Below are 20,070 nucleotides of genomic sequence, written 5' to 3'. Positions count from 1 at the left end.
TTCTCTTGAGGTCTTCTAACCGAAACCCCTTTTCAAAGATGGGCTAACTGGGTCAGGTTGCTCAGGACCTTGTCCAGTCAGGTTTGAGTTTCTCCAAGGTCAAATATTCCAGTTGTCTGAACAGGGGTTCATCTACTCCTTCCTGACAAGGCAGTGGGTAGCAGACAACCGCCACAGTGTCACCTCATGCTGGTCTGCCCCCTCACCCTGGCCCATAAGCTCTCAGCTGGCTCGTCACCTTCCCCAGGCAGAGCTCCATGCACTCCAGCTGCTCCTCCACACACAGGCCAATTCCTCTCCTCGCCTTCCCGGCCTGTCCTTCCTCTCCTAAATTCTGTGTCCATCCCTCACAGTGTTCCAGTCGTGTGACCCACCCCACCATAGCTCTGTGGATACTTCTTGTGGGTTTTGGTTTTGTTTTGTTTTGTTTTTTTTTTTTAAGCAGATAAATAGCAATAAACAGAACATCCTTGGAGGATGGAGGTTTCTTGTCTTCAGAGCATTTGAAAGGCACTAAAGGTACTCCTAATCTCAGACGTCACTGGATCAAAACACTTACTAGTTCATATTATTCTTATTACAAGAGCAGACAAAATGCAACCCATTTATGCAAAGCAGTAATAAAATTTTTGTAGGGTGATCCATGTGGATTTTTCTGCCTTTGTAGGACCAATTATTAATTTTCTTCTAGATTTCTACACATTTTTCACTGTCTAGTTCTGTCTAAAGCACCTGTTAGTTTTCCCCCTTTTGCTGTTGTTTAATACTGCTATGATGGTTAACAATATGTTTGCTAATTAGATCCTGCATTAGATAATTTGTTTTCACTTTTGATAGTGGAACAGGTAGTTTGGACTAAGTTTTACTCTTGCGCTTGCAGTATGGAAAAGGGGAAAAGTGTATTGAAGTTAAGCATCTTCAAAGTTAGAAGTAACTTTTTAGGTTATTAACCTTTGACTTTTAGATTATTGATCTTTTAGAGAATGAGAGAAGGAAAAGAAACGTGTGGCAATAAAATAAAAGGAGAAAGGGTCACACCAGGATTGTGTTCAGATTTGGTAGAAGCAATGACTCCTGGTGAAGAAGACACAGGCATGGCAGAAAGTAGAAAAATTGAGGGATTGGGCTAATTTCTCATTATGTATGAAGATATCCAAGGATTAGGTAATTAATTTGGTAATAAAGAAAAATCTAAACTGCAAGCACTTGAGGTTGACAAAGGGAAAGCTATTTCTTTGTGAATTTATTTTTTCTGGAGGAGTTTGGATGAACACCCCTTGAGTTTAAAGGCCGTCCGGTACAGCAAAGCACAGTAAATTCTGTTTATGAATCATGAGGTGAGGGATGAAGCAAAGATATTCTATGTGTCTTTGATGTCATAGACTTTTCATTTTATTAGCATGAAACTATGCAAACAACTTTGACATTGTCTGAAATTTTGACAATGTTGGAATCTTTTATCTACCCCATATACAGTAGCAGTAACAGTAATGGACAGTGGTATGATAGCTACTGCTTTTGATTCTAGACAGATTTTAAAGGTTCTTCACACAATGAAGACACGTGCAGAACCACTCTCTCAAGCATCTTTTACTTGGAAGGCTAGGAAAGTAGAAAAATCCAAGGTTTTGTTATACTTTAAAACAATTGTCAAGTTAATACTTGACATTTTTTGTTAATATTTGTTATTTGTTAATTTTATTAATATTTGTTATTTGTTATCTGTTCTACCTAAGGAGAAGATTCATCTACTCAGTGAGTGGGTGTATATATAACATACAAGATATATTGAGGTGATGGTTTCCTCAAAGTGCAAATCTCTTTTACTGTCTGCCTGTCTTTATGCAAATTAATATTGCAACAACCGCCAAACTTCATAGTGTGAACCACCAGTGTAGGTCCATTACTATTCTTTACTGGAAGCGTTTACTGTCAATTGATTTATACTGTGAGCTGCTTAAGGTTTTCCTAGCAGGATTTGATTTGAGAGAGTGTGGCCACTTGGCTCTCACGAATCAGAAGAGTGCTTAGTTCTGACTGTGCTTTGGACTTACACTGAGAGGAATCAGTTTGTGGGGTTGTGGTCAACAAAGGATGTTTTCTTGAAAAACCAAGGGAATAATGAGAATTAGTATTAATAAAAGGGAAAGAAAGCCTGAGAACTTCAGCGGAAATATCAGGAGCTAAGCAGAAGGCTGAAACATCTATAGCCCTGATGATACTGTCCCTTAAAACATAAACAAGATTCCTCATATTTAGATAAGCAGGTTAGCTTTCTCTCTGCTTGTATAAAGTATCATTTCTCCTCCTTTCTGTTTTAGTGTTTAGTAAGTGGCTCTGAATAGTAAGATAGCGGCTGCACTCATGGTCTAGGTACAGCGTTGCTTCTTAGTTTTGTAATATTCCTGTTTAATTTAAAATCTTCTTTGGTTTGAAATGCTCTTGTGATTTCTAAATTAAATAAATTTTTCCTTTTCAAAAAGAGAGACAGAAAACCCAAGAAATTTTTATTTCTTCAAAAAGAGTCTGTCTTTTTGAAAGACTTTAGTCTCCCTGTGTGTTCGTTTGGGATGTGCATGCCAAAAATCTATGCGTTAATCACGTTTTTAGCTGCTAAGTGGTCTAAACCTTGAACAGGCCGTATTAGTGCTTTTGTGTGCTCTGGCATATAACTATTTATTAGTGTAACTGACTACTTTTATTAAAATCGTTGCTGATTTTGATGTATGTAATTTCAAGAAGTCACAGAATTCTCCACAAAGGAAAAAAAAAAACAAAACTGGAAGTTAATAAAGGGTTTTAATTAATATTAAAACACACACAAAAAGATGAAGAATCATTCTGAAACAAAGATAAATTTATTTACATTTTTTTTCAGTACCAAATATTGGCACAACTGATTTCCCATGACATTTTTCTGTAAAATTGTTTCATCAAAACTTTTTGGAACAACTGTAATCCCAACTGGTTTAAGTGTTGTGTACCTACTTACAGTCATGTCATGTAGTTGTGGAATACCATCCTGGTTAGATACCTGGTATGTTTTGCATACAGCTCTCTGATCCCTATAGTTTTCTCCTCCAGAGTTACTTTTGTGACTCCTGCGTTGTTCTTCACCATTCTGATATTCAGTGACTTCTGCTTAAAGAATTACTCTCCCTTACGGGAACACAAACATTTAATACTTCATTTATATTTTAGTCCATATTGGGAACCTGAGTGCCTATGAGCAATAAAGACTTGTCTTGGATACCAGATGTGCTTAAATTTATTATCCAGACTTACATAAAGAGGTGTCTAGAAAGAGTACTGATGAGAAAATGTTTCTCTTCCTTTAGGCTTAACCTCAGACTGGATTTGCTTCCTACTAAATGGAAACTTTTATTGACTTAAAAAGTCAAAATCTACATTATTTAGCGGATCATCACTATTCTGTATACTTACATTTACAATTTATGACATGAATTAAGGAAATTTATTAGAACGTTTTCAAACTAATTTCTAGCACACAGTCTTTTCTGTACTATTGTGATGATCCTCCATCAGATGGTGCTATTAGGATTTAAGATGAATACTTAGTCTGGTTTGTGCTTATGAAAACTGTCGTCTCTTCATCCTGTCATTTTCTATTTTAAATTAATTAGTGGAGCTTTATGGGAAGTTTTTATACTGTTCATACAGTGAAGAAAGCTGTGTGTGAACATATGGTAAATGTCAAATTCACTACTGGTTTGAAAATATGCCTCAACAACTTTTATTAAAATTTGTGGAAGATGTAGTAAGCTTTTATCCTAAGTCTCATCAGTTCTGTGAAATCATACACTGTCCTCCTCCAAGTCAAGGATTTACACAAGTATTCTTGAAAGCTACTTCTTCAATTCAGAGCTGCATAACATTCAGGTAATGGTTCAAGATAGAGGGCCTTGTTTAGAATCCAGCACGTACAAAATGATTCTGCTTGCTTTCTCCATTCAGCACTGGTTTCCAATTTGCTTCCAGGCGTGCTACCAGCATCCGAATGGTTTGATCTCTGACCATAGTGCCTCACAGAGTTCTTCCTCATGTACCCTTATGATAACTGGAAGAGTAAGAACGGCTGGTGCGTTTCTCTAGCAACCCCCTGTATTTGTATTTGGATGCTGAGACTTCTAAAACGAAACTATATTTCTGAAATATTGTTTTAAAGTTGGCAGAGTTTGGCAGGATGGTGACTTTCAGAGCATGGCGCAAGACCTGCTTGTTTATGGGGCTTTTTTGACAGTGGTGACACAAAAATGCTAAATTAAACTTGTCTTGGTTTGCATTGGTAAAATTGTTATGTTTTATGCATACTGCATTCTAACAAATGACATGTCTTGTTGATGGGATTTTTTTTAATAGCATGTGAACAAAAAGAGTTACCAGTATACAAAAGTTTCTTGCTTCCAGTGAAGCTAATGGGAAACTTCTCTCAAATCCTAGTAGGAAAAAGATTACAGCTTAAGAAAAGCTGAGATATAGGATCTTCCATCTCAAGATCTTTTTTTTTTTTTAAGAATAATTTTTTTAGAAAGTTTTGCAGTTGTTTAGTTTATTTTCTAGACATAAGAGCTGAAGAAATTGTATGACACCGAAATCAACTGCATTTGCCATTTGTTGTGTCCTGTCTGGTTTTCATCAGAGTAACATAAAATGATATTTACTGTGATCAATAACATTAATAATTTTACAATATTTTCTGAGAGTAGCGGTCTCATTGTGATATTCTACAGTGAGGTTTTGTAATAAATTATAACATTGTTCCTGCTGGACAATTTTAATATATTTTTTAATTCCAATGTTTGTTCTTCACTAAGCAGAACATTATTCATATAAAAATTATTTTTATTTCATTAGTGTAGAAAGTTATCTTGAAGCGATCTTTACCTAGTTCATGAAGTTGCCCTATAAATTATCTTGCTAATGCTTTTAAATGCTTTGCGATTCTATGGTATAATATAAAATGTTATTATTACCTTGTGGCATATAGTAAATGAGGTACTTGAATGAATATCTATAACCGCTGTGTGTGTTTTGATTACAATGTATGTTGCAAACATTTTTAAGGATGTAATAAAAACACTGCTGTGCATTAGGGTCCTAAAACAATACACGCAATCAAAAAATCATCCCAGTGAATGCTTGTGCGGACGGAAATGAGTGGAATAAAGTAGTTCATTTTCTCTTTGGAGAAATACAACTTTAGCAGACTCGAATAGATTTTACCTGTTCTTATGCAAAATAATAAGATGCACAGAGCACTAGAAAGGTTTTCTTTTAAGACTGCTGGAATTAGAAAAGTCCAAGTAATTTATTGTAATTCGGTAGAAAACTTACATTGAATGCAACAGCACTCTTAAAAGATACAGTACTATAAATTTTTGTGTGTACGTGTATGGATATTTCAAGTATTTGATTACCTTGTATGAGAAATAAAAGGTCATTTCTAAGCACAAAATATATTATAAATAGAGAAATAGTGCTTCAATTACTTGTTTCCATCAAATAACTTCAAAGAACAGGAATAGTTTGTGGTGCAACTGTCAGCAGATGCATCCTCCTTTTATCATTGAATTGTTCAGTCATTTGAAAGCCCTGTGTAACGTGGGGTTTTTTCACTCTAAAAGCCAAATAGACTGTTTTTTCTTCTTCCATAATAGAGAAAAATGAGTGAGGAATCCCACCGTGCAGTCATATAAAATGAATTTAAATACAGTTCTGGAGACACATTCTGATGAATTTTAGTTAACTTAAGGCTTGTGCCTCTGAGATTTTCTCTCTCATAGGTACCTACCAAAGTATGATCTGGTAGTATGTATCAAAGCTTTGGTCCTGGGCAATATGGAAAAATGTTAACGGCACAGTCTTATACCTCTAAGGTGCCGATTCAAGTCAAGCCATGATAGAGGTAAGAAAATACGTGTGGAGGTGAGTGTACTTTCTGGCGATCTGCCTAGCACAATTTCGTATCATACATTTATTTCTCTGAGCAAGTTCGCTGTCTTTCAAGCACATACTGATGACATTTGCTACTTTGAGCTTTATCTGATGTTCACACTCAGTGGGCAGAAACTTGATATTTTTGGCTACCCACTGGGGAAAGATAGCAGACAGAGTGATTCTTAAGTCGTATAGAGATCAGACCTACTGAGAGATCTGATGAAGAAGTTGAGTTCTCTGATTTGGATCCTTACCATCACTAAAGGTCTTTTTTACTGGCCTGTCAGCTGCTTTTTGGGCTGTTTTTTTTTTTTTCCCAAAGAGCCAAATTTTAAAGGCACTGTAGTATTTCTAAAAGTATGGTCCTGAAATTTTGAATACTGTAACCAAATTCATATAGTTCTTTTATTTTCTTCAAGGTGATATATGATAAAAGTTTGGCTGGGGTGTGAATGTAAGCCCTCACCGTTGAAATGCAGAGGGAAACAACTCTGAAAGAAATTTCCTAGTTGTCTGTAAATAATTTAAATATTGGTAGGAATAGGGATGCAAATTGTCAAATTTGTTTTTTTACTGTGGGTAAATTCTAAATATTTTTACTTTTAACAATCCATTGCTCAAATTCACCCAGTGTAAACAGATAGATCTCAAGTAAATATAATGCGGGCTGTGACCTAATTATGCAGTTTCACCACAGCTATTGCTCTGAATATTGCTGCTATTGTGTGACTGGTAATCCTAGAAAGCTAGTAGTAGAAAGCTAGTAGTATTTCTTTTTCTTATTAATTGGATTTTTAGTTCAGCAAATGCTTTTATGTTAATTGTAATTAGGGTTCTTTATGAAAATATCTGTTCAAACAACGTCATGCGATACTTCCATTTCAGCCCTATCTGTGATGATAAAAAAGAGCTGGGAATAATTGCCTTAAAGTACTTTAAATCCTGATAGTGACTCCTTAAACTAGTTCCAACTAGCTTTGCATTGAATGTAAACGAAACGTACCTAACACATAGTATGTTGCTAAACAAAAAGCAATCTATTGGTAATTAGTCCTTGCTCCAAAAATTTGATCTAGAAATGCTATAAGACAAGGGAAAATCTTGCACATTTCAGTTTCTGATTTATACAGTTTTGTAATGATTTGCTTTTACTCTAGTACTTTTTGTCACAGAATGATTTTTTTTCTTTCCTGTTCTAGCAGAAAGATACAAAAGAAGTTACACTATGTGAAAGTTTATAAGCCCATTTTTATTGTATTTGGTATTGCTTTAGATGCTAATTACTGTTACAGCCAGATACTAAATAGCTTTTAAACAGCTTTTGACTGATTTTGCAGTGTTTAAAGGGAAAAATTGAAAATGTTTCTCATGGTTTAATATTATTCTGGGAAAAAAATAAATGCAAAATAGTTCAAAACCATATAATTTCAGTAGTTCTTAAAATGCTGAAAATTTCACATGTGGAGAACAGAAGGTATCTCTGCTATAGGTGTTAAGTTGTGTTTCTTGGATCTCCATGTGAGAAATACTGATGTAATGATTATTAAAATCTAAGAAGAGTAAGGCCAGAAAAATCATATTACTTTGTTTTTTCTTTTTTTTTTTTTCTTTTTTTTTTTATGATGTGTCATCTTTCTGCGTTTTTTTAAGTTCCACGTAACCCCATGTAATTTTTTTCCTGCTCTATGTTTTTTTGAGAGCTTGGGCAATACTGCAACTGATACAAAAAGTGCCAGCCCGAATGGTTAACACATAATGCGTAGAGCTTGGCTTAATCTTGTCAAGGATGAGTCATATCCTGAAGTTTCTTTCAGGAGATTTTCAATGTTGATGCACATGTAAAATATCTTGCATTAAAATATTTTACTTTGCAGCTAAATATACAGAAAAAAACCCTAGTGTTTTCAATATACGGTTCAATTTAATTAGATTCCTAAAAGATGTAGGGGTGACCTGAGCCTCATTTCCAGAAATTATTATGGAAATTAAAAGAGCCTATGTGTTGTTAAATCATGAATTACTGTGTCTGTATAGAGGAGCTGTGGAAGAAGCGACACATCCTTCCCAAAGTCATGCTTACAGATAGGTCAGCCAGTACTGTGTGTTTCCCCCATTGTATTGTGGGTGCTTATCATAATTTCCTTGCAGAGGGCCTTAAAATGAATTATTTCAAGAACAACAGTACAGCAAAAAGGGAAAACAAGCTGAAACCCAGCAATTTATTTATCACATCAACTGGTCAAGTGATGTTAGTCACGAAAAGTATGGTGATGCTGATAAGTAGCTCTCAGGTGTCAGTGTCAGACATAGTTGTGTGGAGGTGATTTTTGGTAGCATCACTTTTTGATGGCATATTACGGCATACGGAGGATCTTTACACACTGGCTACGCTGCATGAGCACACTAATCTGATGTAGACAGTAGGATTTAAATGGTTCATTAAAAGGCTTTCTGTGATTTTGCACCACTATCAAAAGAAAATATTTTGATGGTATTCGGTGCTATCCTTGCTGGGCAAATTAAAATTCTTGTGTAGGGATCAAGAGGTGTAGGTTAGATTAATATGTTAGAGAAGGAAGAACATATTATCATCTTCCACAGTCTAATGCCTTTATCTGAGCCAGCAGTTCACAATGTTGTGAACTACTGGATTCAAGTGACCTTTCCCAGTGATATTCACAGCAAGTGGCAAGAATAACAAGTACACACACAAAGCTGCTCTGAAACTTCTCCCCCTCGCCCTTAATATTATTATTTCAATATATTTAAAGACTTCTTGCAACAATTGCTGCCACCAGTATTCCCGCAGTAACAATCTGACGACTGGTATCTCACCACTGGATGCAATTTCATTATAGCTAAAAAGTCAGAAAAAAGGCTGTCTCTGCCCTATTATGGGAAGATGCTGCTTATTATATTCCTCTGGGATAAATTCATATTGTATTGCCACAGTGGGCACACTCCATTAATACTTTATAAAGTCATTCTCTGGGAGGATACTGTGTCAGAATTTCATTCTGTAACTGCTGCTTCAGTTTCACTGGGATTAATTCGTTTCTCTGAGTTCTGGTCCACGTGCCTCTTGTTGGATCCATAATAATCAGAGATAATCCTTGGAACAATTGCCACTGCTCTTAGATAAAATCATACAGATTTTCAAACCCTCTTTTCCTTAGCTGAAATTGATTGATATGAATTAGGGGTATAAAATACATTATTTGGGTATAGTGAATCTTGCTTATTTGTAGCTTTTCTTCTTATTTGGATGGAAAGGTGAATTACCAGTGTGATTCTCTTAATGGGATTAGGTATTCCAATTTGGTGAATGCTGATATATATTTCATACACGCTCCACTTACGTTCTTTTCAGGACGAAGCAACTCAGAAATGCTTTATTAATGACACTGTTTCCATGCGAGCATTTGGCAATATCATCAGTGATTACTTGGTCTGTCTGGTTTTTATAGGAATTTACATAAAGCTGAAAACTTTATTATTACGCTAACCTGAGTAAAGTCAATTTTCTTGATATTTTTAATCTTGTTTGTGTGCGGGCTTTCTGAAGAAAAATAAGTCTGATAGGCTCATGGTTTTAGAGCTAACACATCTAGTGAAAATTAAAACCTTGCTAGGTGACTTTAAATTTATAAAGACTGTTACTAAAACAATTTCAGCAAGTGATAAACCAGCAGTAATATAGAACACGTGCCAATTGTTGAAGTCAAGCCTTATGAACTGCATAGTCACTCTAGTGGCATCTGAAGGAAGAGTCTTTACCACAGTGATGTATTTTCTTTCAAGAATTCTGCCATATTGTCTGTGGTTTTGATTATTGTATCTTCTGCTCTTTCCATTGGAAATCCTGGTAGTTGGAGACAATAACCTGACGTAATCTATGGGTCACAAATATGTGATCTCCTGGTAGGGCACCAACAAGTGTGTGAAATAAACCCCAAAGACAAGTTCTGCCCTAGGTGCGTGACTGACTGTGCCTTTTAAAAAGCCCTAAGTAGCTAATATAAAACTTTCCTACTAGACCTAAGAGATGGTTTTGTATCAAAGTTTTGAATTGGCAGTCTGGCATTCAGGATCAGAGGGAAAAGTTGTCTTCATTGGTTACTCTTCCTTGTTTGCTAACACACATGTATTAAAGTAAGAGTATGCTCCTAAAGCTCTGTTGCTAGTACTGCAGTTATCTGTTATTGTGGGATGTGATAATAAAGTGATCTTTAATCACAGACTTTAAAAAAAAGATAGTGGTAAAGACTGGAAGAACCTGTTTTCCATTCTAGGGCCCAGTCTCACCGCTATCTGACTTTCTGACTGCTGGTGAGCTCTAAGAATCAAGAATTTGGAATGACTTCCCAGTTCTCATTCTGTTTTCTATTCCTATAATTAGACTGAAAAAAACGCTAGCATTTCAAAGTCTAAACTTGGGGAGAAAAATTGCCACAAGAAGATAGTGTTTTGCTTTATGAATGCAAAAAAATAGCCCATTGTGCTTCAACAGAATTTTGCCTCTTAGAATGGATTGTTGATTAGGGTGTATTCTTACCACCTCCCTCCATTTCTGAACTAAAATGTAGCAGTAAAACAGTAAAAGTGAGGGTCAGTGGTAATTTTGAATTTTGACTTTTAAAGTTCTGTAAATGTACGTGTTGGATTTAATAGATTTTTTCATTTTGAGTATTCTAACATTTGGAAAAAAAATGTACAGACTAATATGTAAGTTTCACTAAGCTGTATTCTCAATCCTTTAAAAAAATAAATTACCTGGATTTATTGAAAAATTGAATGTTGCCCATCTACAGTAAGCTACAAACTACTTCCGAAAATGCAACAAACCGTTACAAGAACCATTTTCTTGTGCTTACCCAAGGAGCTAAAATAATGGCTACAACTGAAGGAACAATTCACATATTTATATGGTACTTTGGTATAATCCTGAGCTATGTACCAGACTATATAACCACATAAAATGTAATGCTCGTAGGTTTTTTTTCCTCCTGCAATGTCCAGTAAACATCTCAGTGTTGCTAATGGGAGATACCTTATACTTCAGTATCTTCCAGACAAAGTATTCTCTAGGGCATGCTTAATTTGAAAGAAATCTTCTCTACTCTGTGCTGACAGACTTTTCTATTTATCAACACAGTCTGACAGGGGTGACCCATAAGTACAAGAACTGGTCACATTCACTTTTTGCTGAGTATCTCAAAGAGTGTCATTTCAGTCAAGCTAGGACAATTCCCTTAAGAAATAGAGACAGCTATCATAAAAATCTGCATGGAAATAAATTTTTATTTCAATACCTGGGTGATTCTGAGATCATCTGACCTTTTTGTTTCAGAATTTGTCACTTGTTTAAGAAGTGTCATATGGTTAATCCTTCATGTGCTGAAGCAATAGCAATATTGGGAGTTTGGGTCCCAGTCCTTGGCCATATCTTAAACTGCAGATAGTAGTGTTGGTGGTGACTGGAGGGTGTGTTGGGGTGGTCAGTATATGCAGTGCCCAAGCTTAGTCAAACACCTCCGGACAGGCTGAATTCAGAATCCATTGAGGAGAAGGAAACATGGAACTTTAAGACAGGGGTGAGTGTTAGGGTAAGTGTTGGATAATGTTGAGGTTTCAAATAGCATGATCCTATGATTCTCAGGTGTATGTTGTTTTTCAGTTTGCTTCCTCCACCGTTCTGGTACCAATTGTTTCTTTTAATTTTTGTTTTTTTTCTTTGGTCTGGTGACCTTGTTAAAACTAAATAAAGTCCTTCTAACATTTTTTTAAATTTTCTGAAAGAATCCTCAAAGGAAATGAGACTGGAGCTGAAAAACCTTTGCTTTTCCCCTTAAAAAACCAAACACCTTTATATGCTATCATTGATCTAGTAAGAATTCATTAAGCTTTCAAGTATTCCTTATCTACATATTTTAGAAATAAAAGACTTGTTGGCTAATTGCTATTAGACTTTGTTGCTATTTTTAAGTTGACAGATAGAAACTAGCTCTGTATTAAAGGTGAAGATAAATGAAACCAGATAGACTGTATTAATGGCAGTCCAGGGTTCTGTCTTCTCTGTGAAAAAAAATCATTTGGACTATGAGCAAGATCCATAGATATTGTCAGTGGTGTTTAGCGGTGGTGGTGTTTTAACTTAATCCACCTGACATGGCTGTGCCTGGCCCTAGGGTGGAATACAGGATACTGGGTAAGAAGCCAGGTCTGTCCAGAGTTGTTGCTGGCTATGTCCTGCTGAGCTCTAGTGTGGTGTGTGGTCGTCCAATGCAAATTTGAAGCAGATGGGGGAGTAAATCAAATACATCAGCTGTTCTGCGCCGGGGAAAGGGGCATGGGGTGAGGAGAGAGAGAGAGACGTGGTGCAGGGTTCTGTCTGAATCCCAGTAAGAAAGACCTGGCAACATGTCTTAAGGAGACAATTGCTTTAATAAGATAGAATAAAAAGGAAAAAATGGTAAGCAAGTATATCTTAACAGCCTGTTCGATGTTGGGCATCCTGTGTTCGTGCAGCGTTGGATGGAAGCTGTTGGATTTCCCACAATGTGCTTGGGTTGTGTGAGATTGTCTTCTGGTATTTCTAGAGAAGGGCAAGGCCGGGGCAGTAGCTAGCGGCGGGCCGGGCCGGTGCTGCCGGCGGCGGGACTTGTGATGCCCAGTGCAGGGCTGGTGCCCCGCTGGGCGGGCAGCACGGCACAGTCCTGCTCACCTGAACTGAGAGGCGAATCACTAGCTCTGAAATGTGCAGTGGTTTCTCAGTCGGGGTCAATGCAGTCGTTTTATACAGAAGTGCGGCAACTCCATCTAAACTATATTTGTTTCATTTATATATAAATCAAGTAATTTTTATGTCTGAATTCATTTCTGTGTCAAAACCATGGGTGTATGTCAACAAAATTTGTAGATGTTTGTAACTAGGATACTCCAGTTAATATATCACACCAGCATTATTTTTGTACATATTTTGTAATAATGTGTATAGATGGCTTATGTTCAAATAATAATGAAATACATCAGGGTGTTTTCTTCTAGGAAATGTTCCTGCTTCTCAGGCTAATAGTGCAACCATCATCCGTGGTTATAATTTACCTTTGGAAAGAAAAGGTTTGGAATCATCCATTCATGTTCTGACAGGGGGATATTGCTCCGAATAATATTAAAAGTAGAAACATTCTGAAACAATCAGCAGAACTCCAGGTTATCTGTAGCCAAAATAATTGGAGCTAGAAGGAGGAAGGATAAAGGCAGAGAACGTCTAGCACAATGACAAAACTGGGACTGAAAATGTCCATCTACCTCAATAAAGACACAAAACAGTAAGTGTATTTTTTTTTTTTTCCTGGATGAATCAGATATCAATTTTTATGAAATTCTTTATAACAGCATAAACAGAAATTTGAGCTGAATCTAATATAAGAGGAATGATCAGCTGAAACTGTTTTCGTGTTGAATGATAGTGAAGTGCTAACTGCGTGATTTAGCTTTGTGTTCACACGGAGTGCATAGCTGTACCCCAGAGAGGTACAAACCTGGCATGAATTCAGAGGTAACAGACCACTGAGTAGTGGTACCTAAGCCTGCAAGATGTGAGTTGGTACGAAGGTGGCCCATGTGATTATTTTAAATAACAACGTGAATAATTAGCTTAGTTTGAATCTCTTTCTTGATTTGAACTCACAAGACAAGACACAAACTCAGAAACAGTGCCATGTTTAGGATAGCCACTTTCTACTGGAAATAGTTATATTAGCACACTTGTTCCCAGGCTATGGTACGGTATTTATCCTTACAGAGTTTTGGTTTGGGTTTTGAATTTTAATATAAACTGAGAGTAAGGTGGCAAATGCAGGAAGCATTTCTGGGAGTCTGTTAAAATGTAGCTAACAGGTTAAGAAAAGGTTTGATGAATTTTGCCATGGTGGAATTGACCTTTTTGCTCTGGTGCCTAGTAGTTAAAGGACAAATGGGAGTCTGCATGCTGCATGCTTTCGAGAATCTAACACTATGAGATCCTGTCAGATGAAATCATGGCTAAGTACCGTCACTTAAGTCTGTGAGGGTCTCGGGGAACTGTACAGCTCTGAATTGGAAACCAGTCAGGATGGAGGGAGAGGGAATGAGAGAAGGAGAAATAATTAAATAATGGAAATTTTAATTACACTGAATTTTCCTTATAAACTGAGATCAGAAGTAGACCATACCTCAAGCAGTTCACTTACTGGTCTCCAGTTATCTTTAATTACCCAAATACTCTAATTATTTTTATTCCAAAGAGATTCTATATTGTCAGAATATTTTTTTCTTTGTGAAAATAACACCGAGAGGTAGGCTTTAGAAGTGGGGAACTTTCTGCATTTTCATAGCCAGTTAAATGTCCTGTTTCATACCACATACCTTTAATTATTAGTTCATATATTAAGGTATCTTTCATTTCAGTTATTTAGTACTCATGTAGTAATTTGTGAAGAACTTCCTTTTTCATAAATTGCCTGTAAATTGCAGTGTATATATATACATGTGAATATATATATATTTAAATAAGGCTTGTAAAGTTATCTTCATGTAGTAATAAGAGCTATTCAATTGCATTCCATATTCTGATCTGTAACACGGAATTGATTCATTTGTACCATTTGCTATGCTCACTATTATCTCTGCCACAAAATGAGTTATCAGATTTTTAATTATCTGTAATATTGTGTGAGTTATGAAAGACGCTTCTCAGCATATAGAATGATTTCAATGCTCAATAATCTGGTAATTTCTATCCTGTTCTTCTCATCATGGAAAGGTGCATTATGATCTGATAAACAAAGACTGAGCAGTGTCTTGCAAAGGCATGTGACCATACTTTATTGAATATTGTGCACATTAAAATTCTAATAATTTTTTAGCCTGACAAACTATATAATGAGAGCAGAGTATTGTCTATAGAATATCCCTTTGTATTAAAAATGATGCTGAAAATGGTATATGGTGATACTTTAAGATATGCTTTCTAGAACTTTACAATTATGACAGCTTTCAAGCACTATAATATAGAATTTTATTTCCACTTGCCTATACATAACGTGTCAGATTTCTCATTCATATGCTTGAGATAAGATTATGTAAATGCAGTTATGCCTGACTGTTTACCACAGTTGTACTTGAAAGTAGTAACCTAAGCAAACAAATACTTACACATGATTTGTATGCGTAAACTTTAGATTCTAATGGCTTTTAACAATCTCTTTTTTAATGTGGTCAAGATTAAAAGAGCAATAAAAGCATTTGAAAAAAATCAGTTATTTATTATTCAGTTCAAAGAGTGAGGATAGTAGATTAGACCAACTGGACAGGTTTAGCATATGTTAAATTTGTCTAGGATTAACAGTGAAAACACCATTATATGTCACCATGTGTCCCTAAAAATCTTGTGAGCCTTGTTTGAGAGAAACAGGTAAGGGCAGTTTCTTCAGTCACGGGGCCTCTTTGATCTATAAAGCCAGTATACTTCAAAACAAGAACAACATCAGGATTTGTCAGAGTTCCCTTGAGCTGAAGCATTAGGTCTGTGGGAGACCTGTTTTTTCCAGTACACAAGGATTGCACTGAAGTAGAGTGTAGTAAAAAGAAATACATTATCTCATAGGATGGCTAAATACTAGCCTAATAAATTTAAGATCTATCTCAGCTTCACACAGATATAGTTATAATAAAATGACTTGCAATAAGCTACTGATCAGGTAATTAGAACGACTACAAGATTAATTGTGTAGCAATTCTTTACTAGAGAGACAAATAGGAAATTACTAGTGGAATGCAAATAACTTGAAGACCAAATGTTTCATCTCATTCTTGGTAAATAGTATTCAGAATAATACTAAAAATGACAGCGATCATGAGGTGATGGTCTTTTGTTTGGGTGGAATGGTCCAGAAAAATTAGAATGAGAATAAGAATGAATCTTTAGTTTTCTGATTCAGTTTTTATGTAAGATGTAGAGTAAGCAATTGCTGGTTTTAGCACATAAACCCTTGTTTCACCTTTTTTCTACTCAGGCTAGTTATTCAGCAAATGATCTAAGTTGCATTAATGCCCATTCTGGACACGATAGAAATTCTGGATTGTTCTGAGAGCAATCTTTGGACTAAGTATTGTTTTTCTAAATCTGTATATATTAGTAACCCCCAAAAAGATAGGAAACACAATTATTTATTCTCTACACACACTCCGAAGGTGTGATCAATCTTAAACAAACTTTCCAAGCAAACAGAAGTAATATAAAAGAGTCTGCCTTGTGCTCTACTACAGGTAGTTTCCTGCCTTCTAGGCATGGCCTATGTGTGGAAAAACTTGAAATCTTTACTTTCCATTTTCTGTTTAATAGAATAATTATATAATATACCTCTGTGTGAAGATATTTGTATACATGGCTTACTATACCTATGGGGAACATTAAGGGACATTAGGATCTTATCAGCCATCAGTTACACTCCTTAACTGGAGATGGAGGAGGTGTAATATTTTGTGACTAAGATTAAAATTTTTTATGCAGTGGGGTGAGATAGCATTGGACATATTTGAGTATAGCTCTCGTTGTTCTTTAACGCTTCAGACACTGAATAGTGGTGTACTGAGCTAGGACAGGTAGGAATACTTAACAGTCAAATTGCTTAACTGTTTGACTTGATTGTAAAATTGTTTATCATATATCTATCCTTATAGTTGTCCTTTTCTTCACCGCTTAATTCACAAGTGTTTGTAATTGAACTAATTTCTGTCCATGTGATCCATTAGTATATGATGAAATACAGTAATAAGACCAGATTTAGTGTTAGGGTTACTGTTCCTATAAAGTGATGGAACCTCCACTGACTTAGTGGGTAAGTGGATACCAACAGCCTTGTACAGACTCATTAACACATTCTTTTACTTAATATCTTTATCTGCATGATATCCTGCTAAAGTCAGTGTAAGGTAAGATGTTGAAATATGGACCAAGGGAAGGGGAGAGAGAGCTGGTTATTTGCAAGGACACTTTGCTGCATCAGATAATGCAGTAAAAAAATCTTCTCGGTACTTCCAACAAAGTCAGTTTTATTGGTTGAAAATGTCATAGATCTCAACAGGCTGGCATGATTACTTGAAAAGAGGGATTTTACCTGGGAGACTTAGCTATTTTCATGAATGGTTAACCATCAATACTGGTAAATATTCCCGCGAGAGATATGATAAAGTAGATGTGGGGATTTATGACCCCTAATGTGCTTTGGGATGGATAAAAGCCAAAGGTGTCTGTATTCTCCTCAGCAGTGCTATCAATGGATGCAAGTGCTTTACTGTGTTGGCCTATCCTTGGAGCTTCTTAAAAATGTTTCTTTGCAGTGCTCCATCTGAAATTCCTTACCTTCTGTTGAAGAGAAACTGGACATGGAATACTATCACGTCTAAAGTCTTTTCACTCAATGAATATGTTTAAGAGCAACACTAGAAGGACTAGAAGAATGAGGTGCTCTGTGGGGAAAAAACCAAACAGATCCAACTTTAATCTGACCTTTCCCCATATCTTTCTCATACAGTTGTAATATAATCTGTGTCTAAAAGTGTGTGCAAGATTTCACCAACATAAATCACTTCCAAAGAAGGAAGAGGCTCTATCAATCAATAAGTCATTCCTAATATGAAGAGTTGAATCATTTTTTTTCTGTGAAGAGTTAAAATGCTGTTTTTGCTGTTTAATTTATTATACATTTGACTAGATTTTTTTTTCATTAAAATTTGAGCTTCTAATTTAAGTTTCTTAAGTGCACCACCCCAGTTTTCCTTCTGAATATGTTTGAAATATGATCAATTTCGTGTATATATGCTTATAAAAATTCCGTGCAGGTAAATCAAATTTAAAGTCTGGGTCTGCAAAGAAGAACATTATTCCATTATCAAATAAATCACACAGTTTATGAGTCTTTTTACTGCACTGCCAGAAGTTATTTACTGAATGATCATGAAATACAGATGGTATTTCACTCGTAGTCATAGCTACCTGAACAGGTCGAATATTTTAGTACATAACTACAGAACAAAAGAAAATTTGAATGCCAAATGTAATGGTTCTTTGGTGTTTCACACATAAATAGAGGTTTTTATATTCACTTCAAGATTAATAGTTCTTGGTATCTATATCCTTTATAAATGAATATGTTATTGCAGTTTCATTCAGAAGAATTTCACTTTTCTTTTTTGTAAAACATGAATCCAGTCAGAGTCAGTGGTGGTGCAGGTTTGGAACTGACTGTCATGAATAATTCTGTTCACTTTAATGGGTTTGTACAAGCAAGCACTGAGGAAGGCAGTGAACTGTTGGATAAAGCTCAACCCCATTCATTAAAAAACCCCAAAACATCAGGCATCACTGATGTTGCTGCGGTGAAGTCTGATTCAGCAAAAAACGTTCAGTACTCAGTACAAAAAAATTTAAGTACAAAAATAAACACCTTACATGATTACATGAAGTTTCAATATTTCTGGTAAGGTACTATGGAGTTTAGTGACCACGGGAGTTTCATATTCATGACTTCAGTTACCGTAGCTGTGATTAATTTTAGTAATTTTGTGGCTGTAGAGTCCAGGGTTTCGTTCCTTGCCCTACTGTGCACTCAGTTGTCACCCTGCTTGGTTTATTTTCAACCTAGTAAGATGTAAATGTCTTCCTATATGAATATAAGAGAGTTCTCTTTGGAGTTTGGTTCACATTTGTAGGTCATGTAGTATAGTATGGTTCTAAATTTTTGGCATCTGATCTTTAATAATATCTCAGAAAGGCCATAAGCAGGGTAACCACTCATATTTGCGAGTCCTCCGCATAAAGTCTGGAACTTCAGACACATGTCTTCAGAAAGAGTAGTGTGTTTTCCTTTGGTGATGGAGCAGACAGGCTCCTTACTGCAGACTAACAAAGGCAGAAATTAAAATAGCCTAGTTCAGCAGCAACGGCACTTACACCACTTGTCACTTATGGCCTGGGAGATTTTCTCCTGCATGCTGGATACTAGCTCAAGAAAGGAGTAACAAACAGGTCCATCATCCTGTCATTCTGGGGAAATGTTGTGAAAGGCCAGAACTGTTGGAAATATGCCACTCTGCTTTGACTTTGTACTTCTATTTGAGAACACAAATTTGTATGTTTTATAAACATTTTTTCATGTGCACTTAAAATAATCATTTGAAGACTTGCATGAATCCTGCAGAATTATACCATGACTTGCTAGCTGCAATGCATCTTTGTGCACATTTATATAAAGAAACACTTCAGTTTGCACCAGTTTGCCATAAATAGATGAAACAAAAGGGTGATGCCTAGTAATAAAGCAGGATAAAATGGATTTATGAATGTTTGCTAGTCATTTTGAGGATGACTCCTCCGAGTTTCTCATGAATTTCACTCAGTGAAATATATGCAAATAGGTAAATATTTCTGGTGAAATAGGCAGGCTTACTGATCTAGATCTTTGTAGATTTTGACAAATTATCCTTAAAAGAATACAAATTAAAACTTCAGAAGCCTTCAGCAAACCCTTCAAGGTTTTAATTATGAATTGCTTAGCTTGCGAAGCAACTCTTCATTTGAAAATGTCATTTTAATATGCAAGATTGTAATACTAAAAATTGGTCACAAGCAAAGGAAACATTTGTTTGATACTGACAATTTTGAGAAGTTTGAAAAACCAATGGACTGGGAGATGATTGTATGTTCAAAACTATTTTTGAGTACACCATCATGTAAAAACAACTTTAACTTCATATTGCATCCACTGCTTCTCAAAGAAGCAAAGAATTTTTTACACAGTCATTGCTGAGGTTGTTCAACATACTAGGAAACACATGTTATTACCAGGGGAAAAAAAGTTTTCTTCTAGTGTTTATAGAGTAGTTTTTATTCTAGTATTTATAGAGTATTTACTTTAATGCAAATAGTGATCGCTGCTTTAAAAGAGCCAGTTTATCAGGCTCTTAATATTTAGCACACTCATGTGTATTAAGAAAATGTGATTATTTTAACATAAACATGTTCATAAATATATAAACATATTCGTAGTTTTAACTTTCATTAAATAT

This window comes from Athene cunicularia (assembly GCF_003259725.1).
Source record: "Athene cunicularia isolate RWA chromosome 11 unlocalized genomic scaffold, athCun1 chr11_part1, whole genome shotgun sequence".
Classification (NCBI taxonomy): domain Eukaryota; kingdom Metazoa; phylum Chordata; class Aves; order Strigiformes; family Strigidae; genus Athene; species Athene cunicularia.
This window is presented reverse-complemented; position numbering follows the sequence as displayed.